The sequence below is a fragment of the Pimephales promelas genome, chromosome 19 (assembly GCF_988280905.1).
Source record: "Pimephales promelas chromosome 19, fPimPro1.hap1.1, whole genome shotgun sequence".
NCBI lineage: Eukaryota > Metazoa > Chordata > Actinopteri > Cypriniformes > Leuciscidae > Pimephales > Pimephales promelas.
The window spans coordinates 9,106,627-9,133,390 of record NC_142787.1 but is presented as its reverse complement, the minus strand read 5'-3'; the positions used below and the strand labels follow the sequence as shown (position 1 = coordinate 9,133,390).

Genomic DNA, 26,764 nt, shown 5'->3' with positions numbered 1-26,764 from the left:
GCAGAAAACTCCTCTCGTTCGGCATATGTGCATATGTTGAGTGGCTTGAGGTCTAAGGATAGTAATTTGCATAAAACACACACAAACCATCTCATATATCAAATATATATGTTTAAAATGGAGTGTGATTTTTCCTTTCTGATATTGATCTCTTTGTCAATTGTGTTAAAAAAAGTAATCAAATTTTCTTTGTCAATTGTGTACAAAAAAAGTAATCGATCAACATATTCTGGCACACTAACGAACTGAACTCTAATTGAAGGCTGTTACTGCAGATCTGGTGGAGCCATGATCCCAGCGGCCAAGATCATGGAAAATAGCCCTTATGCAAACCTGTGTGTTCAGTGAGATCATACACTCACAAACACACAGACACTCATCCCAGAACACATGGGATCAAACTAAGAGCAACTCACACTTACACACACACACACTCACTCAAATCTATGAGTAAATCTTCCCTGAGCGGATTTTTGGCTAAAACTTCCAGTGAGTAAATGGAGGAAACACACTCTTTCCGGAGAAATCCTCCATAACATCACAACAACAATCAAACAGTGATGTCATCGAATCCCATGGACAACTTCAAGATTCTAGGAGCGTCACTCACTCACACACACACACACACACACACAGGTACGGGACCTGTGAGAGACACACACACACACACACACACACACACTCACAGGTACAGGACCTAAGAGAGACACACACACTTACGGGTACAGGACCTGGGAGAAAACAGCTCCCTTTTTGCACCAGGAGAGAGAGGCGCTGTGATTGGAGGAGAGTAAAGAGCGAGGTCACATGATGAAGAGCAGGCGATGTCGATAAGAGACGCCACTCACTCGATTAAACCATTAATGAGGTCATGTGAGCGTGTGAGAGGTCATGTGTGACTACAGTTTGAAGCATTATAGTGTGTTGTGCTGCACTCTTCCACACACTCAATCCATACTGAGGTCATACTGAGTGTTTACGCTTAAGATCTGTGTATGTGTGTGTTACACTGAAGATGAGTGTGTGTGTGTGTGTGTGTGTGTTACGCTGAAGATCAGTGTGTGTGTGAGTGTGTGTGAGAAAGTGCATGTTACGCTGAAGATCAGTGTGTGTGTGTGTGAGAAAGTGTGTGTGTTACGCTGAAGATCAGTGTGTGTGTTAGAAAGTGTGTATTACTCTGAAGATTAGTGTGTGAGTGTGTTTGAGAGAAAGAGTGTGTTATGCTGAAGAATAGTGTGTGTGTGAGTGTGTCTGTGTTATCCCAGTGTCCCCCTGAAGCCCCCGTGTTAAAAGTAGGATATCCTTAGGAGCTATTGTTCAGAATGAGTGTTTGTCAGTTTAATCTGTTCCTGCTGCGGGGGTTCAGGCGTGCACACACACACACACACACACACTCTCTATTCTAGTCCTCAGTCGGGTGTCGGTGCCGGGGTTTTCCTCCATAATGGCAGGTGGGCTCTGAATAACATCAGGAGTCTCATTGTGCCTGAACGCAGCTCAGTGTGTGTGTGTGTGTGTGTGTGTTTTCAGTCGTGTCAGTAACGGTGTTGTGTGAGTGTGTGTTCACAGTCATGTCAGTAACGGTGTTGTGTGTGTGTGTGTGTGTGTGTGTGTTCTCAGTTGTGTCAGTAACGGTGTTGTGTGTGTGTGTTCTCAGTTGTGTCAGTAACGGTGTTGTGAGTGTGTGTGTGTGTTCTCAGTTGTGTCAGTAACGGTGTTGTGTGTGTGTGTTCTCAGTTGTGTCAGTAACGGTGTTGTGTGTGTGTGTGTTCTCAGTCACTGTGTTGTGTGTGTGTGTTCTCAGTTGTGACAGTAACGGTGTTGTGTGTGTTCTCAGTCGTGTCAGTAACGGTGTTGTGTATGTGTGTGTGTTCTCGGTCATTTCAGTAAAAGTGTGTGTTCTCAGTCGTGTCAGTAACAGTGTTGTGTAAATGTGTGCGTGTTCTCAGGCGTGTCAGTAACGGTGTTGTGTGTGTGTTCTCAGTCGTGTCAGAAATGGTGTTGTGTGTGTGTGTTCTCAGTTGTGTCAGTAACGGTGTTGTGTAAGTGTGTGCGTGTTCTCAGGCGTGTCAGTAACGGTGTTGTCTGTGTGTTCTCAGTTGTGTCAGTAACAGTGTTGTGTGTGTGTGTTCTCAGTTGTGTCAGTAACGGTGTTGTGTGTGTGTTCTCAGTTGTGTCATTAACGGTGTTGTGTGACTGTGTGTGTTCTCAGTCGCGTAAATAACAGTGTTGTGTGTGTGTGTTCTCAGTCGTGTCAGTAACGATGTTGTGTATGTGTGTGTGTTCTCGGTCTTTTCAGTAAAAGTGTGTGTTCTCAGTCGTGTTAGTAACAGTGTTGTGTAAGTGTGTGCGTGTTTTTAGGCGTGTCAGTAACGGTGTTGTGTGTGTGTGTTCTCAGTTGTGTCAGTAACGGTGTTGTGTGTGTGTGTGTGTGTGTGTGTGTTCTCAGTTGTGTCAGTAACGGTGTTGTGTGTGTGTTCTCAGTTGTGTCAGTAACGGTGTTGTGTGTGTGTGTTCTCAGTCACTGTGTTGTGTGTGTGTTTTCTCAGTTGTGACAGTAACGGTGTTGTGTGTGTTCTCAGTTGTGTCAGTAACGATGTTGTGTATGTGTGTGTGTTCTCGGTCATTTCAGTAAAAGTGTGTGTTCTCAGTCGTGTCAGTAACAGTGTTGTGTAAATGTGTGCGTGTTCTCAGGCGTGTCAGTAACGGTGTTGTGTGCGTGTTCTCAGTCGTGTCAGAAATGGTGTTGTGTGTGTGTGTTCTCAGTTGTGTCAGTAACGGTGTTGTGTAAGTGTGTGCGTGTTCTCAGGCGTGTCAGTAACGGTGTTGTGTGACTGTGTGTGTTCTCAGTCGCGTAAATAACAGTGTTGTGTGTGTGTGTTCTCAGTCGTGTCAGTAACGATGTTGTGTATGTGTGTGTGTTCTCGGTCTTTTCAGTAAAAGTGTGTGTTCTCAGTCGTGTTAGTAACAGTGTTGTGTAAGTGTGTGCGTGTTTTTAGGCGTGTCAGTAACGGTGTTGTGTGTGTGTGTTCTCAGTTGTGTCAGTAACGGTGTTGTGTGTGTGTGTGTTCTCAGTTGTGTCAGTAACGGTGTTGTGTGTGTGTTCTCAGTTGTGTCAGTAACGGTGTTGTGTGTGTGTGTTCTCAGTCACTGTGTTGTGTGTGTGTTTTCTCAGTTGTGACAGTAACGGTGTTGTGTGTGTTCTCAGTTGTGTCAGTAACGATGTTGTGTATGTGTGTGTGTTCTCGGTCATTTCAGTAAAAGTGTGTGTTCTCAGTCGTGTCAGTAACAGTGTTGTGTAAATGTGTGCGTGTTCTCAGGCGTGTCAGTAACGGTGTTGTGTGTGTGTTCTCAGTCGTGTCAGAAATGGTGTTGTGTGTGTGTGTTCTCAGTTGTGTCAGTAACGGTGTTGTGTAAGTGTGTGCGTGTTCTCAGGCGTGTCAGTAACGGTGTTGTCTGTGTGTTCTCAGTTGTGTCAGTAACAGTGTTGTGTGTGTGTGTGTGTGTGTTCTCAGTTGTGTCAGTAACGGTGTTGTGTGTGTGTTCTCAGTTGTGTCATTAACGGTGTTGTGTGACTGTGTGTGTTCTCAGTCGCGTAAATAACAGTGTTGTGTGTGTGTGTTCTCAGTCGTGTCAGTAACGATGTTGTGTATGTGTGTGTGTTCTCGGTCTTTTCAGTAAAAGTGTGTGTTCTCAGTCGTGTTAGTAACAGTGTTGTGTAAGTGTGTGCGTGTTTTTAGGCGTGTCAGTAACGGTGTTGTGTGTGTGTGTTCTCAGTTGTGTCAGTAACGGTGTTGTGTGTGTGTGTGTGTGTTCTCAGTTGTGTCAGTAACGGTGTTGTGTGTGTGTTCTCAGTTGTGTCAGTAACGGTGTTGTGTGTGTGTGTGTGTGTTCTCAGTCACTGTGTTGTGTGTGTGTTTTCTCAGTTGTGACAGTAACGGTGTTGTGTGTGTTCTCAGTTGTGTCAGTAACGATGTTGTGTATGTGTGTGTGTTCTCGGTCATTTCAGTAAAAGTGTGTGTTCTCAGTCGTGTCAGTAACAGTGTTGTGTAAATGTGTGCGTGTTCTCAGGCGTGTCAGTAACGGTGTTGTGTGTGTGTTCTCAGTCGTGTCAGAAATTATGTTGTGTGTGTGTGTTCTCAGTTGTGTCAGAAATTATGTTGTGTGTGTGTGTTCTCAGTCGTGTTAGTAACAGTGTTGTGTAAGTGTGTGCGTGTTCTCAGGCGTGTCAGTAACGGTGTTGTGTGTGTGTTCTCAGTTGTGTCAGTAACGGTGTTGTGTGTGTGTGTGTGTTCTCAGTTGTGTCAGTAATGGTGTTGTGTGTGTGTTCTCAGTCACTGTGTTGTGTGTGTTCTCAGTTGTGTCAGTAATGGTGTTGTGTGAGTGTGTGTGTTCTCAGTCGCGTAAATAACAGTGTTGTGTGTGTTCTCAGTCATGTCAGTAACGATGTTGTGTATGTGTGTGTGTTCTCGGTCATTTCAGTAAAAGTGTGTGTTCTCAGTCGTGTCAGTAACAGTGTTGTGTAAATGTGTGCGTGTTCTCAGGCGTGTCAGTAACGGTGTTGTGTGTGTGTGTTCTCAGTCGTGTCAGAAATTATGTTGTGTGTGTGTGTTCTCAGTTGTGTCAGTAACGGTGTTGTGTAAGTGTGTGCGTGTTCTCAGGCGTGTCAGTAACGGTGTTGTCTGTGTGTTCTCAGTTGTGTCAGTAACAGTGTTGTGTGTGTGTTCTCAGTTGTGTCAGTAACGGTGTTGTGTGTGTGTTCTCAGTTGTGTCATTAACGGTGTTGTGTGAGTGTGTGTGTTCTCAGTCGCGTAAATAACAGTGTTGTGTGTGTTCTCAGTCATGTCAGTAACGATGTTGTGTATGTGTGTGTGTTCTCGGTCATTTCAGCAAAAGTGTGTGTTCTCAGTCGTGTCAGTAACAGTGTTGTGTAAGTGTGTGCGTGTTCTCAGGCATGTCAGTAACGGTGTTGTGTGTGTGTGTGTGTGTTCTTAGTCATGTCAGTACCGGTGTTTTGTGTGTGTGTTTATGCAGTGTGTCCTCCACAGCTGACATCATCCCGCCCTGGCTGACATTTGTGTTATTGTTAAAAGGGGGGGGGGGTGTACTGCTTTTTTTCTTTGTATGATTGTGTTTATGGGGTGCAATATAACATGTATTTGTGTTTTTTCTTTTTTTTTAAGTTTTATTTTTCATAAACTTCACCTTTTTTCTAAGCCGCGCTCTCCTCTGTCCCCTGAACAACCGGTTGACTTCCTGAGTCTATGAAACCACTCCCTCAGAAACCGGCAGTGGGCTCAGATTGGTTAGTTTGGCCCGGTGTGTTGTGATTGGCTAAACTGTCGCTCACGTTGTCCGGAAGGTTAACGCCCATTACCTTTAAGGGGGGTCGCACACCGGGCGCGCAGTGTAGCGCCGTGCCGCATCGCGCCACGTCTAGAACAATTCACAGGTATCGCACACCGGACGCGCACATTCTATTCGCACGAGGTCAGTTTTGAATCAACTTCTGGTAGAAGTCAAGAGCTGCAAGATGGGTGAGTTTAAACTGGATGTATTATATATATTTTTTATGTTAAGTGAATAAAATAGCTGATGTTTGAACGTTATTAACCAAGTAAAAGTGTCTATCACCTTGTTAAGTCTGTTATTTTGTTGTAACGTTATCCGTTGTCTAGGCAACTACTTCATTGATTACTCCCTACTACATTGATGAGTTTTTCTTCGTCCATTTCGCTCCACTGCTACGCTACAGAAATTACCTGAAGTGTGTTGTGACCTGGTAAATCCAATAGGTGGCTCTACACGACCGTGAATGTAACCACGTGAGGCAAACGTTACATCGCCTATGCATTAATATTTCGCACTGATGGGTTTAGACTGGTACTTAATAATAATAATAACACAGTTAGTGTATGGTTAATATGATAGAGTAGCCTATTGAAAAATGGATTTAAAAAGGCTGTTTGTTTTACATTTTTTCCCCAATATGACTATTCAAGCTGTTAGATATTAGGAAAATTAGGAATGTTAAATAGGCTTAAATGTATATTGCAGCACAGGGTGAAGTCAGTATGTACATTAACGACGATTTGAGACAAATAAATGCAAATTTAATATAAAACTATGCAAATGGCGCTCTGTGGCGCGGCAGGGTTTTGAACACGGTCCTGAGCCGTAAAGCTGGGCGGCGCTGACAGACGCCGAATGGCGCCGCCGGGCTGTGTACACACATAGAGAATAATGTGTTCGAATTTTGAAGACATGGCGCTGCGCGACGCGGCGCTGCGCGCCCGGTGTGCGACCCCCTTTACGGGGGAAACATGCCTGCACTCCAGTCCAGATGTAAATAATAGTGGCGAACTGCAGTATCAGTTTGAGGCAGAATCAGACCGAGAAAGCGGCGATGAAGAGAGTCAAGCAGAAAGTCACCACACACAGCTCTTACTAAACATATCTGAATGATAATTTGCTACATTTTTTGACTTTATACACGTTTGTTTTACACAATAGCATCTGACTGGCAACAATAGCAACTGACTGGCTACTAATGTTAAACACAAACAGCGTTGGCATTAGTTTACGTCCTTGATCAAATTTGAAAATAATGTCTAAAGCATACATTAAAAATACATTTAAAACATTAGTACTTATACAAAATTCAGGTGCATAATGTGTGTAGCCTACGCGTTTGTCATAGACACAAAATAGCATAACTAGTAGCCTATAGTGGCTATAAAGCCAGCGCTGGCATTTGAAAAAAATAAAACACAAGGCTACGTCTGGAATTATACATGCAAAAACATACATGTGAATGATTAAGTCTTAGCCTACTTACAGGTTGTGGCCCAACAACTGCTGCCTCTGGATTTAAAGCTTGAACTGCTTCATGTTTTAGTGACAGTTTCTTGTTGAATCCAGAGTTGAACTCATGGAGATTCTGGAAGCTGTCTTACGTAAATGCGCAGCACAGAGAGCTAGGTTACGATCGTCATTTTCAGGAACATAATCAAACATAAATTGTATCCATTGTTGACGAAGTACAGCGTCCGTGGGAAGCTCGAACACAGAAGACAGCTGGGTGAACAAACACACTCGACGAGCCACGGCTCTGGACGACCTGCAGAAATATGGCATGCCCTTTTCTGCATATTCCGGAGGGAGGGTTGATGCAAATGTATGGGTTAGTGACGTCTAAAACCCAGCTGTAGTCCCAATCGAGTCGTTTTTGTAGGCAATATACTTCCTGATTTTTAAAAGACGATATCTCTGCTTACACTAAACTTTCAGCGCTGCAACTTTGCAGATACTGCTCATGCACCAACAGAAATATACACACTATTTAAAATGAAAAAAGCCCCCCCTTTAAGTCTTAGCCTACTTACAGGTTGTGGCCCAACAACTGCTGCCTCAGGGTTTAAAGCTGGAACTGCTTCATGTTTTAGTAACAGTTTCTTGTTGAATCCGGAATTGAATTCGTGGAGATTCTTGAAGCAGTCTTCCGTAAAATGCACAGCACAGAGAGCTAAATTACGATCGTCATTTTCAGGAACATAATCAAACATAAATTGTATCCATTGTTGACGAAGTACAGTGTCCATGGGAAGTCTGAACACAGAAGACAGCTGGGTGAACACAACACACTCGACGAGCCGCAGAAATATGCACATGCCCTTTTTTTTGCATTTTCTGGAGGGAGGGGTTGATGCAAATGTGTGGATCAGTGACGTCTAAAACCCAGCTGTAGTCCCAATCAAGTCGTTTTTGTATACTTCCTGATTTTTAAAAGAAGATATCTCTGCTTACACTGAACTTTCAGTGTTTTTATCCAAAGCGACTTACAATTGCTATGTCAGAGGTTGCACACCACGTCAGGGGAGGGTTAAGCACCTGGGGCAAGGGGGCATGGCCAGGGGAATATCACTCATAGGCCATGCCCCCTTCCCCTGGGGAAATGGGCCTGCCACCACAGCTGGAAAACATCCTAGAGGAAACACTGCAGCTCATTATCTCTCTCTCTGTTGAGCAGTAAAGCAGCTGTGCTGATTGAAAGTATTCAGTTCATTCATGATACTATTGTGTCCTACATGAAACACACTCAAACACACACTCAGAAGTGGAGTGACACCGTATTGAACATCAGTGTAAACGAGAACAGCAGAACAACTGACTCAGCATGGCTGACACGCGACACATGACACGCACACACACACACACACACACCATGACTGTGAGTGTCAGCGTAACACAAGTTAACGTCTGTCAGGCGTGAAATCTTAGACACGAGGACAATTGAGTTCATTAACGTGGTTCAGAGAACAATGACATCACGGTTCACACACACACACACACACACACACACACAGTCAACGCACACACCAAAGGAATGGCAGAACCAACAAGTACACAAGCAGAACACTGGAAACACATGCGTCTAACAAGCACACACTGTCCACACACACTGAAGGAATGGCAGAACCAACAAGAACGCAACCAGGATGCTGGAAACACATGCGTCTAAAAAAAACATACACACACTGTCCACACACACACACATTGTCCGCATGAACACACACACTGTCCACACGCAACAAACACTGTCCATACACTGCATCACACTCACACACACACACAATGCATCACACTCTCACACACACACACACACACTCACGCTGCATCACACTCTCTCTCTCTCTCTCTCTCTCTCTCACACACACACACACTGCATAACACACATGTTATCAGACTGGCCACCAAAGCGCTTTACATTTTGCCTCACATTCACCCATTCATACACTCATTCATACACCGACGGCGGTGTCAGCCATGCAAGGCGCCATCTAGCTCGTCGGGAGCAGCTGGGGTTAGGTGTCTTGCTCATGGACACCTCGACACTTGGTCAGGTGGAACCGAGGATTGAACCACCAAACTTTCGGATTGTAGACAACCCACATGAAACACTGAGCCACTGCCGCCCAACACGCGCATTTCAAAGACCCGCCTCCTCTAGTTACTGTTGCTATGTCAGATGAACTTTAGTCTTTCACTATAATATTCTTCTGTCTGTCTGACTCGATCCTGATGTTTCATGGACATATTTATACATATTTTACTATATTTAATTTTAATTTTATTGATTAGCACAGTTTTTGACAATAAACATAATTTGAGGAAATAATTAAATATAATTTGGGAATTATTACATTGAAAAGTAAACATTAAATTAATACAATTATTAAATTGTTACATATACAAGTCAATCGATTAGATATGCTTTTTGATTACTACAAATTTAGTTCGAATATTGAAACATTGAACGGCTTCAAATGGAATTCAAAGGGTAAACACAGAATATGAAAAACTCCCAGGGTTTCCCAGCGGACGGATGTGCTCACACACACACACACACACACACACACACACTGAGCTGCTGGCCAGATGGACCTTCAGAGGGTCTGATGGAAAACCTTCTAGAAGCTTCTGTCCAGCACAGAAAAATGTCAGACAGAATGTATCGAAAGGTTGTCGCTCCGCTGTGCTCCCGTTGACGTGTGGCCATGAACATGTTAGTTGCATTTTCAAATTAGAGCTAATTTGGGGCACAACAACAAAACAGTGCTGCATTCTTACTTTTATTACATTTTTATAAGATTATTACATTTTTATAAGATCATATCTTCCTCATCCTCCGGTTAATACATTTTTTCTATTTTTTTTTTTCTATTAATATTTAGTTCATTTTTATCACATCTTTGGTATCTGTAAGATGTTCTTCTTTTAAGTTATTTCCACTCACACACCCAGTAATACATACACACGCATACACACACACATACATACATACTTTTATGTTAAGTGTAGATGTTGATGTATGAGACCTTGATGGTTTTTTTGGGTGAATCAGTCACCTGTAAGTTTTGGATTGCATAATAAAAAATAAGAAAATAAATAAAAAATAGTGCTGCTATGCACCATTATGCATGCATGTGCAAACACGTGCATTTTACATTTGCCTTTAAATTAAAAGCCCCCACCGGTGATCGGGTATTACTGGTGTTGTCATACGTCGATTAACCGGTGGGAAAATATCCCACTATAATATCCCAATAAGATAACACACACACACACTTAAACACCTTATACACAGTCACTCACTTACAGTAACTCACACACGCGTGCACTTACAACAATATCAACACTACATCAGGTTGGAATATTGTTTTTCACATTCAGGAATGAATGACGCACATGCAAATTAAGGAACAAGACAACCAACAATTGACCAATTTTAAAGACCCGCCCCCTCTAGTTACTGTTGCTATGTTAGACAAGCCACGCCTCTCTCACACCACACACCATGTTCTCATGCAGTAAAAAATACACACAACACTCACTGATGACACTCTGACATAACACACTGACAATTCTCCGACAACACACTGACAGCACTCTGACAACACACAGATAACACAGACAACACACTGACAACACGCCGACAACACACTGACAAGTCCAGCATCATGGCTCTCAAGTTTCCCACATTGAGAGTGACAGTCACTCATTTCGGTCTTTTGTCACGCACTCCAGCCACACATTGTTGGCTATTTCTCACACGGAAAAAATATTTATAATATATTTGATATGCCTGCAGTTCCCAAAATTTCTCTGGCCGCGCCACTCTCACTATGGAACCGGTGGGAATCAAGCACGTCTCCCCTGGAGTTCTTTGTCGAGCCTGCATCTGTGTAGATGAGACAATCATTTACAGTGTATGCCCGTTGTTCACACTCTGTATTATGGCCAAGAATGCACGTTTAAAATAGTTAAAAAAATTGTTTTCTGGAACTGCAAAATAGCACCAGGGGCTGTTTGCGCAATCCTTTTTTGTGCTGAACCGTCCAAGGAGCGCAAGTTCAATCAATAGTTTGCCTGCGTGGAGGGAAAAGTCCGCTTTGCACGGGTGCAAAATACGAATGATACATGTGTCGGTGTACAAAGTCAATTGCACTGGGTGCAAGATAAGGGCCCATGATCTCCTGTTTCAATGTTACACAAATTCACAACTTGTTTGACACAATGACAACTTGACTGCTGTTAGAAAATGATTCCCAGATAATTAACATCGGTTTTTCATGAGTGTCTGTAACTGTAACTTAGCCAACAGTTTTACAGCCTGTTGACTGACAACACTTGCTCAGAACAAGTAGTCTAGGCCTAGCCCTAGCCGGATTATGATTGGTCAGATTTCCAGTCAATCAAACTCCCTGTGAAGGGATAATTGTTTATTATACTGATGAAACTACCAATTGATGAAACTACCAATTAAACACACAGAAGGAACAATTCTGACACACTGAACTGCTGAACCCACGGACAGACAGATGTTGAGGATGACAGTAAAGTGTGTGTGTGTGTGTGTGTGTGTGTGTGTGTGTGTGTGTGTGTGTGTGTGTGTGTGTGTGTGTGTGTGTGTGTGTGTGTGTCAGCACAGCTCAGTCTCAACTGCATGGCAATCATTCCAAACATTCCCACAAATCCCAGCGAGAAAAATCACAGAAATATCAGACATTCTCAGTGACCTCTGACCTTCACTGAGAAACTCGTTTTTCCTTAACTACTGTCAGTCAAATCCCTTTGTGATAAAATATTTCCTAACATATACAAGTCTGTTTGAGATTTAATATTTCAATAATTTAACAACACATTTGCATGTTCATGGTTCTTTGATTTTTATTCTATTTGTTCTTATGGTTCTCATGTCTCACGCATTGGCCGCGAGACACGCAATTCAACCAGTTCACAAGCTCACGTGCCAGCTTTAAATAGAACATTATATACGAGGCGCAGGCACACAAAGTGGAGATTCCTGCCGCCAGCGCGTGTCACTCGGCCAGATTGCATTCGTTCGGCAACATAGACACGCAAACACACACGGAAGTTGACGAAACATTCTCGGCCACCGTACGCTCGATACTAGGTAACCAACAACATTGCGTGAATACTTGTGGTGATGGAGAAGGGAAGAAAGGTTTTCTAGCATTTTTAGTCTAGAACATTTAATATATAGCCCATCGTATACATTATGATTGATGCAATCAAAAACTCTACAAATACTTTGCAACCAGGCCAGAAGCTTTGGCTCAGTTTGGCTAGCTTACGTTATCTCAAACTCAGGGAAATGTTAGTGGGTATGGGAAGAAATGAAGATGTATTTCTTCATTTTATTTTAAATTATATATTATACTGTATTAATAGTCTTTCTAGTTACAACACAACACAACACAAAACACATTTCATAAGCTGGAGTGTTTTCTCTTGTACACACACACACACACACACACACACACAAACTAAAAAACACACCTTACTGTATCCATTTGTTCACAATGTCCTACCACACAATAAATCATTATACCACTTTGACTAGACACATTCAAAATGCAAAAAGATTTGTTTTTCCAAACTGTTTGGAGCATTTTTGTATGTTTGTAATTTTGAATATAACATTAATATAACATTAAAACAGAGTATAATTGATGTGAAGAATTGCTCTGTCATTTATCAGATTTACCAATTGTTATAATTTCAATTTGTGCTGGTTAATTATGAACAATGGGTAAAATTGGGGGGTGGGGCTCCATTGGGGCTCCTCCTCTAACCGCATGTAATCTCACTCCAAGCTTTTGATAAAACTTGAGAACCCTGTATTCTAATTTTACATTTTATGGTCAAATTCATTATTAACTGATGAAACCTGTTTAAAAAGCAGTTTTATTCGACATAAAGGCCGATAAACTTCAACAACGCCATTTCCAACTAAATTCCCAGAAAAATCCACTCCGGCTGCTTAACAGCTCTGACCTTTTATTGGTTGATGATGTAATAGGTGGGTGCGGCTCTGAGGCTCCGCCTCCGGTTCATTTCAGACGCGCGTAAACATGAACACACTGGAGACGTTTTATAGTAGAAACTGAAGCTGGTTTTCTAATTAAACACGAAACTGTTTTACATGTTTAATGCTGTGAAGCAGCTGCTTTAAAGCAATCTATTGTATGAAGTGCTCAATAGATGTAACGTGACGTGTAAACATATCCACATCGCTATGATCTGATGCTTTTCTGAACCGCAGTTTTCTCACTGTCATGTGTGATTGTTTTGTTATTGAGAAGCTTTAGGATGTTCACTAACATATCACTGCAAAGATATGTGGAAAACAGCGGAATCCCGGTGGAAATCCAGAGGAGATCTAGTGGAAAATCAGTGAAAAAAACAGAGGAACACTAGAGGGAAACCAGTGGAAGACCAGAGGAGATCTAGATCATTGAAAAAGCAGGGGAAAACCAGAGGAAAACCAGTGAAAAAACAGAGGAACACTAAAGGGAAACCAGTGGAAACCCAGTGGAAAACCATAGTAGATCTAGAGGAAAACCAGAGGAAACCCAGTGGAAAACGTCTCAGGTTACGTATGTAACCCTGGTTCCCTGAGAGGGAACGAGATGCTGCGTTTGAGACGCAGTGGGAACGCTCTGCGTGATTGCGTCGTGAAGCACGTGTATAATCAGTCCAGTGGAAGAACAAGACGTCATGGACGGTGACGTCATGACCAGGAAACTATAAAGCACCCCAGAAACCAGACCACATCAGCTTCTGAAAAGGCCTGAAGCAAGTCGAACACAGGCATGCTGGGAGTATGGCAAAGCAACGCAGCATCTCGTTCCCTCTCAGGGAACCAGGGTTACATACGTAACCTGAGACATTCCCTTTCAAGGGAACTCAAGCTGCTTTTGAGATGCGGTGGGAACCCCATACCCACGACGCCATATGACAAATGCCTGTACTGTATGAAATAAAAATAGCACACTAAGACACAAGCACCCTAGACCCAGGAATGGAGCCTAGGTCCAAGTCATAAAAATGAAAAAATGTATGCGGTGAGGACCAACCTGCCACACTACAAATGTCGTGCAACGAAACCCCAGATATTAAGGCTTTCGAGGCCGCCATACTCCTAGTCGTGTGGATGTGGACAGCCAAAAGTGAAGGGTGTCTTGGGACAGCAGGTCCCTCCTGATCGGAATCTCCTATGGAGAGCCGTCTAGAAGAGACACTAGGTCCGAGAAACAAACTCGAGCCGGCCAGTATGGGGCTACTAACAATAGACTGGCCCCTTCCCGGCGAACCCTCTCCAGAACTCCCGGAATTAGAGATATCGGGGGAAAAGCGGACAGGTGCAGCTTCGGCCACACCTGACCCATCGCATCTAGTCCGAGAGGAGCTGGGTGGTGAGAGAAAACTAAGTACATCGACAATGAGTTGAATCTGATGATGCGTGGAATGTTGCAGATTGCTTTTTTGCCTCCTGAAATCTATCAATAACCAAGCTTATAGAATCACCAAATAAACCGGAAGGTGACAGTGGAGCATCCAGAAGGATAGACCTATCTCTGTCTTTTAAATCAGCTAAATTAAGCCAAAGATGATGTTCCGTAGCCACCAAAGCTGACATAGATCGACCCACAGATTTAGCCGTCTCTTTGGTGCCATGGAGAAATAGATCTGTCGCGCGACAATTTCACAAATCATGTCCGACTTCCTAAGCAGATCTCTAAGCAGATCTTGGTATGCTTGCAAAAAGACATGGTATGCAAGCATGCCGCAGCCTGACCCGCCGCCGAATACGCTTTAACCACCAGCCCTGAAGTTGACTTTAATGGCTTGGTGGGTAACGCCGGGGCTTTAAGAGATGACGCTGACTCAGGAAAAAGATAGCTCACAAGCAGTGGTGGAGGAAGTACTGAATCTCAGTACTTAAGTAAAAGTACAAATACCCAGATAAATATTTACTTTAGTAAAAGTAGAAGTAACACAATGACAACCATACTTAAGTAAAAAGTAAAAAGTACTTTATTTTAAATGTACTTTAAGTATTAAAAGTAAAAGTACTTGTATAACAATGTATTATCTTAATGTCTATTTTCTAATGATTAATAAAACATTTAATTCTAACTCATTCAACCTAATAGCCTACTCCTATAATGATGTTCAATGATGGAAAAAAATGTCACCATTTCTGAAACAAGCTTGCAATTAGGCAATATACACATCATGCTTATCCTTACTGTACACTCTAAAAAATGCTGGGTTGTTTTAACCCAACTTTGGGTCAAATATGGACTAACCCAGCCGTTGGGTTAAATTTTTACATTACATTTTTAACCCAACATTTCGGGTTTGTCCATATTTGACCCAAAATTGGGTTAAAACAACCCAGCATTTTTTAGAGTGTATAATAACTATGTTTGGCAGTAAACGAGATTAATTTATGGTGTAATTCTGAACCTCTTGGCTTGCCATAATCCTAACCAAACCAAACATATATTACACACGGTGTGTTTCCTATGCATGTAATTTTCGCGTATGAGTTGCACGATAAACACACTGCGTGTGAGACGCATTTAGTGTGACCGGGTTGATATACTGTATCTATGGCAACCAAACGTCACTGGTGAGACAAACGTGCAACGAACGGACGGTCAGATTACGTTTTGGCAGGGGAAAAACTGATCAGAAAATGTAACGAAAATGTAACAGAAGTTGTAGAAATGTAGTGGAGTAGAAAGTATAATAATTGCTGCAAAATGTAACGAAGTAAAAGTAAAAAGTAGGCACTATTTATTGTACTTAAGTAAAGTAAAGATACGTGAAAAATGTACTTAAGTAAAGTAACGAAGTATTTGTACTTCGTTACATTCCACCACTGCTCACAAGCGTCTCTTCAGCCTGAGGCATTGTCATATAACCCGCGTCCTTCATCCCCGTATGTGTCTGGAGATTAAAGACACGAAAAGACACCGGTTTATTCCACACCTCTCAGTGTGGAGATCAGGAAATAACGGGAGTTCCCGACCGTCATGGAGGTACTAATGACATCCAATTCCTCAGAACTGGATAGCAGCAGTATTGGTGCCTCATCCTGGGGAGAACCGCCACGCGTGCTTCTCCCTGAGATAAGGCACTAGATCCAACAAGGGCAGAGTCTCAAACCCCGCTGTTAGATCCATTTGCAACCCCCAAGACAAGCGTCGAACCCGCGCCTCGGGGAGCGCGCACCGAACCGTCCTTCTCAAAGAACGCCCGGCTAGAGCGGAGTGTCTTCACAGACAGCTTCTCGCAATGCTCACAATCAGCTCCCTCGAAAATTGACTGGGTATGCTCCACTCCCAAACAAGCAACACAAAGCTGATGTGTGTCCCCACCCGTGATGAAACGAGGGCAGGGAAGAACACAACGCTTGTACTCTTGTTTAGCCATAATAGAGTTATATTGTTTTACAAGACAGACAAAAATAAATCAGATAGGGACAGTATACAGAGAGCGCTTGCTGAAGGCACAGAAGCTGATGCGGTCTGGTTTCTGGAGTGCTTTATCCACCTTATTTTTAACGGAAATACGGACGCAGCCATTTTGACGGTGTTTTGTGCGAGACTTCCGGTCTGGCACTTCCGGTAACTGTCTAGCTAACTCACTTCACTGAAGCGGTTAATCAAACAAGTCTCCATTAACTAATTACTCATAGTTATGGCTTCGGGGAAAGTTAGAGGTTGTCATAATAACTGGTACAAAAGAAACTTTTTTTTTTTACTTTGAACAGGAGTTTCGATCATCGATCGCGTACGAGAGCTGTATGTTGGTGCGAGGCGCTCAACGAGCTTCACCCCCGCAGAAGAATGAGGAATCCCTTCGCCTGTGGTTAAAAGCTTTACATTTGAACAAACCACCGACGCGACCTTATGTTTGTTCTTTTAATTTCGTGGGCACAAAGACCCACAGAAGACCACCCGATACCAGAAAAGTGGCTGGGCTGAACTACGAAGTCCCAATAAAAACACAAAGGAGACGTGTCCAGAGGTTAGCAGACACAGGTAATGTTAACTCTTGTTAGTTCTCAGTTTGTGTCCCTCTTGACAGTTAATATCTTTCACATAAAGCCAACTGTCTTTTAAGTTTGTTCTCTCTGTATATTTATCCATTGTGCATCAATCAAAAAAAGTTACATAGAGGACAAAAATGTCCATGTCAAAAAACTGTCATTTAATTATAAGCTTGGGAGCACAGACTTAAGTTTGGTATCATTTTAAAGAAGACCCGTGGGAGATTATTGCTGAAGTAAAAATTTAGTTAAGATAGGTTTAAGTTAATAAATTATTTATGAACATTATTTTATATAAAATTTATATTGTATGAAAGAAGTTGAACTCTTAAACAGCTAGAAAATCAAAGCCATAAATCTCAAAAAAATTAACTTTAGGTAAGATTTTGGTTAGAGACAGTAACAGATGTTCTCCAGCAAAATTCCCACACAAATATTGTTCCAAAATTGGCTGTATTATATATATATATATATATATATATATATATAGACATAATGAAATGTGTTGAACCTGTGCCAAATTCTATGCAGTAAAACTGCAATTGAAAAGAACAAACATGTCCATAAGGATGCACAAGGGTTAATGATATATTTGTATTTTTTTTTCATCCCTGCTAGCCAGGGCATTTGTAATAATTGGAAGCAATATATGCAATATGATTATTTGAATGAGCACTAATACAGGTGTTGCTCTATAAGCTTGCTGTTAAGGTAGTTGTAAGTATTCTAGGCATGTTTTACGTTGTTTGCTAAACTGGGCTAATGTGGTCTTATGTTTGGCAGATGACAGCCACTGTGATGAGGAGGCTGACTAGACCATTCCACAGTCAGAGGCAACTCTGCATAAAGATGCTGACACTCAGTGGGAGGTTCAGGCACTGATGGATCACACCTACACACCTAGGAGGAAAGATGAAGGATGTATGCGAAAGAGAAACACAATGTGGTGGAGAAGTTGCCCATGCCCTCCTGAAGATCGACACTAGCTGTGTGTTGTACACAGGCCTTTCTCTCAGTGCCTTTTTTGATCATGTTAAATATCTGGAACAGTTCTGTAAAGCAAACTTTAAGATGCATGAAATGGATCAAATATTGATGACCATGATGAAACTCAAATTTCCATAATATTTGTAAATAATTATTTGACAGCCGGCAGTGCCTTTATTGTACTATCATTTTCACATTTGTCTTTAACATTCTATTTTTCAGGTATCTCTTTTCTGCACTGCTGATTTACCAGTAAATTGTAAAATGGAATTATAATACACAATAATGTGTTTTGGATCTCAGGTTTTATACTAAATAGTTTGAGTTTGAAACCTTGATGTTTTCAATTTAGTAATGACTTTTCACGTATTGTATAATATCAACTTATTTTTAGACTATTTAATTGTTTACAGATACAAAAACATGATATTTAACTTCTCCAACTGAAATGTGTATTATTAAAATTTTCTATTTTTATTAATTTGAATTGCTAATGTAATTTGTTGTATTTAGTAATTTTGATCAAGTGGATGTTGTCCTAACCACATGTAAATAACTAAAAAAAAGAAGACAAGGAGGCAAGAAGTTACAGTATTTCACTAATGGAATTTATTAACTCATGACATTTGTTTACATTGATGTATTTACAATTATTCACTTTTAAAATGGTAAAACAACACTAAATTTAAACATTTCATGAATTATGAATTAGAATTGATATACGTACCTACACAGAAAGGAGATGGTTCACAAAAATGTGGTGTGCTGATAGAATATGCCTCTACCCAAACTTGAACCAAACTTACCTTAACCCAAGCAGCATCAATGAACAAGAGATTAGAATTTTACTTAGCTGGAAAAGGTGCACAATCTGTTAATTAAAAAAAAAATTAGTCATATACTATATTTCATTTCCCAAATGCTTTAGAAGCCAAAGTTTCCATCCACTCTTCTACCTGATACCCAAACAGTACAAATAAAAAAGAAAAGTTTTATTTCTATCTTATTTGTACTGTTTGGGTATCGGATGCTTCAATGTAAATCTAGCTTAAAATGTAATGTTGTCAACTTTCATCAAGAGCTATGTGAGTACACATCAGATTGGTACAGTGTGCCAAACTTCAAGCCTACACATTGAAGTAGGCATCAGTTAACATTTAGATTTCAAATTGCAATGTTAGTTAAATCCCAAAATTAAGCACTGCTATGTAAAAAAATATGACTAGCAATCCAATCACAACAAGGCAACAACTAGTGTGTTATGGCACTGAACTATATACTGTATATAAAACAGACAACTGAACAGACAAATCATTGCATTGACATACCTTCCATTAGATCGCCACTGCGTGACTGCAGGACTTCCCCTGACCCGCGACACAGGGGGTCCATGCAGAGTGAACGTCAAACTTGCTTTGGCTTGGTTGGACATCAGCCTTCATGAATACCAGTCATCGATGTTGTTATCCAACTTTCCACTGTGGAGGTACTTTTGTAGTTGCGCATTGTAGACCCATCCGCACCAAGTGACAACACAAAATAATTAAATGTCCTCGTACGTTAATGATGCCACTTCTTCATGTCATCCTCCCACACGTGAATAGTTTGAGGGTGTGGCACTGACCTGCCATTTCGATTGTTTAGTGATTTTTGGAAATGTTCCCACGACATAGTTCATCAACGTAGTTCAGCTAACGTTAGTTTGCCCAGGAAAGCGAAGAAACGGAAGTGCCGCACAAAAACCGGAAGTTGGACCTATAGTTACTTCCGCGTTCGAAAATAAGGTGAATAGTTTTCTGGTCATGACGTCACCACCCATGATGTCTCGTTCTTCCATTGGACTGATTATACAAGTGCTTTACGACGCAATCACGCAGAGCGCTCCCACTGCGTCTCAAACGCAGCTCGAGTTCCCTTGAAAGGGAACCAGTGGGAACTTCAGCTGTTGTCAGACACCTTCAGTTGTGAAATGAATGTTTCTAATGACATCAGTAGCGAACACAAATCATAACACACAAGATGTGATCATGAAAACACTCCTCTGTGATTGGGCACTGCGCCGGCTCATTTGCATACAGCTGTGGGTCATTAACACACATCACAATCTAGGAATTGGACACACTTGTGTTTGTTAATGCTGGGGAATAATACACTGGGAATGATGAATCCCACAAGCGGGAAGAGCAGAGTGTCCTGCAGAGTTGAAACACACCCAGCTCAAACACACAGACACACAGACAGACAGAGAGAGAGAGAGAGAGAGAGAGAGAGAGAGAGAGAGAGGGGGGGGGGGGATTTGCTTGATGCAGCACAGATGAAAAACACAAGAGACACAGAGAGAGAGATAAGAACGAGAGACTGGTTTACTACAGCACTAATCTTATCAGTGTGCATGACTGACCCACACTACAGCGCACACACACTACAGCACACACACACACACACACACACACACACACAACAGCACACACACAGACACTCACCCAGAGCACAATGAAGACGTTCTATAGGTCAGCTTGACATCTGACCGACACAAACACACCCTCCCTGCCTCCCTCCCTCCCTGTCCCTCTCCCTCTCCCTCACCCTCTCTCTCTCTCTCTCTCTCTCTCTCTCTCTCTCTCTCACACACACACACACACACACACACACACAGGCGCTCAGACCTCAGGGCTGGATTTGAAGGCTGGTTTTAATTCAATCAAATGGGCTCCGTTTGGGAAGCGCATGGAAAACTCCACACGTAATGTGACCCATTTAAAGCCCTTAAACAGAACCGGCCACATCCAGATTCACCAGTCTGAGAAACACACACACACGTGTCTGAGAAACACACACAGTCACACACGCATCTGAGACACACACACACACACACACACATCTGAACTGCACAAAACTCAACATCAGGATCTACACATTATGAGTGCCTGATATGAACCCAGACAGCAGCTGTGTCTGTTTGACCTCTGACCTCCAGCACACATTCAATTAGCATTTCAACACTTTGCTGGTCTTGGGTTTCACATTCACACACACTGTGGCTCGTGTTACAGACGATCTCACTGTAACCAGTTAAACACGTCTTCAAATCACAGCGACTATTCTGAATCATGAATCACTGCAGTTCTGAACTGAATCATTAAAGTTCAAAAGGAATCAAATCAGTTCTAAAATAAATTATTATCGTTCTAAAATAAATCACTGTATATCAAAAATAATTCAGTATAGTTAAAAAATTAACCACTAGATCTAAAGTTAATTAATACAGTTCTAAAATGAATCATTTATAGTTAAAATATGACTCACTGCAGTTCTAAAACGAATGATATAAGTCAGTTTTGTCACACCCAATCAGCGTGTCATCTTAATAATATCTGCAGTTTTCCAGCAGGGTTTTCAACGAGTGTGCATATGATCACTGAACACTCACACACTGTGTGGTCTGAGATCTGAACAACACACTGTTTACCTGACGGGCCGTGGCCCGGGTCAGTGACGGGCCACAAACAGCGCCGGAAAACTGCTCTCATTTTCCACTTCTTCATGGAGGAAGCCTCTCTCACACACACACACACACACTCTTGGCTTCAGCAGCCCGTAATGAAGCGTCTGTGTTTCTTCCACAGTTTTACGGTCGGACCGTCCAAGCTCTTATTCTTAGCCTCCATAAAGTGAGCGTTCACTGATGATCGAGTGCTGGTTAACCAGCTAACCTCAAACAGACCTTAAAGGGCCAGCCCACTGCGGTCCAAGGCATTGTGTGTCACTAAAGGCTAATACTTAAAAATATAAGTAAAATCAGGTATCAAACTTTCTGATGCAAAAACTGTGATGCACAGTGAAGAGAATGATTTACTGTCAGGAAGCTAATATTATCACTATTAAATTTGTAAAAAAATTGAATTGTTTTTTCTCAGAATTGTGACTCTATGGGCCATATTTTGCACCCGGCGCAAATTTGTACACTGATCCATTTATCATTCCTATTTTGCACCCGCGCAAAGCGGGCTTTTCCCTCGACAGACCCACGTTGGTAAACTAGGAAATTAACTTGCGCTCCCTGAATGGGTCGGTGCAAAAAAGAGGCGTGAACCGATTGTGAAGCACGCCTGGTAGCCTAAATGCGCCGTTACAATAGAATTGCGCCATGGAACAAGCGCACCTCATTCATCATGCTCTTAAATAGCCTGGCATGCCAGACCTACATCAATATGTTAGGTCTGGAAACTCTTCATTGACAGGGCTCAATCTGAGGGGCGGGATAAACGGTTGTCTTTCAAATTCTCTCTGCACGCAATTGGATAGCGCTAAAGTCAATCAGAGCAACAAAGACAGTGACGTACTCAGCGGAGCAAGTTGATAAACTTTTACCGTATCCAGTCCAGCTGTCAACATTGAACATTGAAAATAAGGGAGATTTCCCGGAATCCATCCCCAAAATAAGGGATTTTTTTTTTTACACGACCCACAAACTTTAAAAATAAAACACTAATCATTAAAAGTCTAAGAGTTTATAACTAGCCAACATATGTATGAGAGAGAAAGAGGCAGTGTGTCATTAAAAAAATAATATCATAGAGAATGTTTAAATACTAATATCAGCTTACGAGGGAAATGGAGCCGGAGTAGTGGCCGAAGCAGATGGAGGAGATGATTCGGGAGAGGTCCGTGCACCTATACCGATCAGAGCGCGCTCTGACACGGAGTAAAGCCTTTATACTCGAATTGACAGCACGAGCGCGGCAAATATGACAAGTTGATCATTTCGCCACAGGTTTTTGTAACAGCGCGCGCGGCGCCGGCCGCATCCGAGGATGAACGACTTCAAACCGAATATGTCCGAGCTTGCTCTGACCGTCGCAACTCTGTCATCACTATGTTAAGCCCGCCCTCCGACTCTAAACGCGATGTGATTGGCCCGACCAGAGTTGGGGTTTTCCAGCTCAAACGTCTATGGAGAGTTGCTAGACCACACTTTGCTGCAAAATAACCACCCTGCACCGCTAGGGTGCGTCTAGATTTCTAGGCTAGCTCTTAAAGGGAATGTGAGATGACGCTCTTATTGGTTTGATTCCGTTACGCCAGAATATTGACACCTATGATGAATAATGAAGCTACCTCAGACCAACCCCTTTTAAACTTGCGTAAGGCGCAAGAGTCATTTATCCGGCCGGTAATATAGGCTAGCAATAGCGCCCAAGACCTGCCCACAAAGTGACTTTCGCTTCGCACTTGATACTTGCATTTCAAATCGTTAAAATAGGGCCCTATAACTCGAATTGCTAGTTTAAATCTCACAATTATTAGAATTGCGAGATATAAACTCCAAATTCTGACTTTTTTCTAGCGATTACAAGTGTATAACTCACAATTCTTACCATTTTTCTCAGAATTGAGAGATAAAGAGGCAAAATTAATCACAATCGATTATTCTAAAACAATCATTGCAGCTCTGAAATGAAAAATCATATTTAAAAAATGTATCACTGCAGTTCTAAAATTAATCAGTTAAAAAATTACTCAAAACGGGTAAAAAATGAATCATTATAGTTAAAAATTAATCAGTTCTAAAATGAAACAGTAAAATAATGGATAGTTACAGTTCAAATATGAATCACTGCGATTCTAAAATAATTCTACACTAATTCAAAATTTCTAAAATGAATCATTATAGTAAAATAAAGGATCGTTAGTTAAAATATTAATCACTGCGATTCTAAAATGACTCAATACAGTTCTAAAATGAATCCGTTTAGTTCAAATAGAATCAATAGCTAAACGTTATACATAAGAAATGATCAAGAGAATAACACAGGACCCATGTTTGATATTACAATAAAGTCTATGGTAGTATCTTTGATCCACGAAAATACCAACCCGATCTCACACAACCACCGTCAAATGATCGTTAATATTATTTTACTTTGTATACTGTGAGTTTCTGACATAATATTAAATGAAATTAAGCAACAACAAAAAAAAGCGTTTGTTTTAAAAGTTTGTTTTAGATACAGGGACTGGAGTATGAATAAGTAAATTTGAACGATCCTCCTCACAGAAACATTACACCTACAAAAATAATAATAATAATAATAATAATAACATTTAATCACCGACATCAGTTCTAAATCCTATGTTTTATCACGTTAAAGCAAAGAAAAAGTCTTTCAAAATCCAGAAAAAAAGAGAAGTGAGAAAGAAGGAACTCGTCGTTTCTCCTGCCACGACTTTCCGTTCTGGACGAACAGACAAATAAAAGACGCAAGAACGATTCAAACAGGCAACTTTCTGACTGAAGTCTTTATGTTGTCTGAATATATAGATAAAATTAATCAGCTGTTTGTCTCCGTTAATCTGAGGTGTTCGTTAGAGAAAGTGAGGTAAATGTAGAAATCTGAAGTCAATGCGCGAGAACAAAAGATACTCACGTTCGCGCGCTCGTCAGCCGGTGGGTCTCGAGAAAGAAATTCTGTGATTTAAAACATCCAGAACACGAAGCTTTCCGTTAAACCATTCGCGAGTTCACCAACTCATTCACCGACACACACACACCTACACGCACCCTCTCCCTCTCTTTCTCTTTCTCCGCCGTCACCACGGTAACACACCGGCGCTTCCACGCGGGTTTACAGCTGTATGTGCGCGCGCGCTCGTGCTCGCTCAACATTTCTTTTAATCTGAGCAACACGAGGCTCTCATTGTTCCAATGTTGCGTGATTTTATTGCTGTTATAGTTTTGTTTTGCCTCGCTTTAAATTATATAGCCCTATACGGTGATAAAACTCTTTGTCAGACTTCCTCACATCTGGAAAGAAGAGGGTAAAAACTGTATAAATTTAAAAAAAATCTGTAAAATAATTTAATATAAATATATTTAAATTAATACATCAATAAACGTATAATAAAAAATAAAATTTGATGCAAAGAAAGACACTCCCTGCATCTCAATGCATTTGTTTGCATGGCACACATTCTTCACCCACTGTTACCCTGATGGACCACCAGCCATCTGCACTAAACTGACCTCAGATCTGTCCTAACTGGCCTCAGATCTGCTCTAAATTGACCTCAGATCTATATTTTAGATGTTAATGAAACTTTAATTATCTAGATGTTAATGAGAATGTCTCAGAACACTAATTCGATTTTTTGGTTACTTTACAATAAGTGCAATAATGCATTACCTAACAATGAGCAAAATATTTTTTTACAGTATCTACAATTAGTCTTTGATTTCATAAGTTCATATTAGCCCTTTAAATAATAACAGATACAACTTTTGATTTTAATAATGCATTAGTAAATACTTTAAATGCATTATTCATAGTTCATGTTAACTCTATGAGACCCTATTGTAATGTTAGCCCCTCATCTCTCAGATGTAGATGTATGTGTTTGTTGTGCTCATCTCTCAGATGTGTGTTTGTGCTCACAGGCAGAGGCTGAGTGTATTTGTTTGCATGGCACACATTCTTCACCCACTGTAACCCTGACAGACCAACAGCCATCTGCACTAAACTGACCTCAGATCTGCTCTAAACTGACCTCAGATATGCTCTAAACTGGCCTCAGATCTGCTCTAAATTGACCTCAGGTCTGCTCTAAACTGACCTCAGATCATCTGTGACACGCTCATGTGACACACAGCTGAAGAAATAAGAGGTGTGTGAATACAGAGAGCTTACAGACATCACAGAGGAGATTCACAGCTCAGCACAGCTCTCTAACGACAAAGACAACCTGCCACATTTAATTGCGTAATATTTATCTTCACATGCCTGAGCACAGTTGAGATGCTGCGTTCCCTCAATAAACTTTGTTTGCTTGGAAAACGAATGCGTTCCCTCAAGAAACTTTGCTTTCAAACACAAGACTAATGCGCTCCCTCAAGAAACATTGCGGTCGAACAAAAGACTAATGCGTTCCTTCAAGAAACTTTGCATTCGAACACAAGACTAATGTGTTCCCTCAAGAAAGTTTGCGTTCGAACGCAAGACTGATGCGTTCCCTCAAGAAACTTTGCATTCGAACACAAAACTAAAGAGTTCCCTCCAGAAACTTTGCGTTCGAACACAAGACTAAAGGCCAATTTATACTTCTGCGTCGAGGGTACGCCGTAGTGTACGGCGTTGGCAACGCACGTAGTGAGCATTTATACTTCTGCGTTCAGGTCTTGGTTGCTCTGCAGTACTGCTCCGAAACACTAGTTGGCGGCGGAGGGTTTTAATGTTCCACTGTGTTTAGATTTCTCTCGGCTAGGTTACTACAAGCAATAGCGACTGAAAGAGAGTGGTTCTGTTTCATTCTTACTGACCGCCAGAGGCAGTGTAAACACTATGGATTATCGCAGCGCCAGCTAAGATAGATCGAGAGAATATACCAACAAAGTCACGTGACGTGACGTATGCTGAGCCCTGGAGGTAAAGCTACAGTAAGCTCAGCACTCTACCTCTTTCGCTTTCTCGCCTGTTTGAGATAGGTCGTATTGATTGAGTGATTCGCGCTGTCAAGTGCAGCTTATGGCTCTTTCAGACTGCACGATTTTCAAAGTAGTCAGGTCGCTGCTCTTTTCACACTGCATGACTATCTTGGCCAGCATTCAGTCGCTGCTGTGTTCACACTGGACGATGGATCGGCGACAGAAGGTTTCACACTGCATGACTTTAGAAAAATCGCCGACAGACTCTGTCTAGCACGCTGCACGCAAACTACATTTCACAACAAACACGCGTGAGATATGAAAAGGAAACAACGCGCGACACCACACGTGCAAGACCGGAGTTCTCACGTGAGACTTTTTTTTTCGACCCGGTTGTGGTACAGCTGGTGAAACAGACACGAGTGCTC

At 41.7% G+C, this 26,764-nt stretch overlaps 1 protein-coding gene across 2 annotated transcripts in view; it reads right to left on the bottom strand.

The window, feature by feature from the left end:
- Positions 1-24,550, bottom strand: part of lhfpl2a (LHFPL tetraspan subfamily member 2a) — a 36,204-nt gene extending 11,654 nt beyond the window's left edge. The window contains exon 1 of one of the 2 annotated variants that reach the window (XM_039650285.2): positions 24,346-24,550. The gene's annotated coding sequence lies outside the window, so the exon portion shown is untranslated. The remainder of the gene's footprint in view (positions 1-24,345) is intronic. The other variant, XM_089123654.1, reaches the window with a different exon arrangement.
- Positions 24,551-26,764: the final 2,214 nt, after the last annotated feature.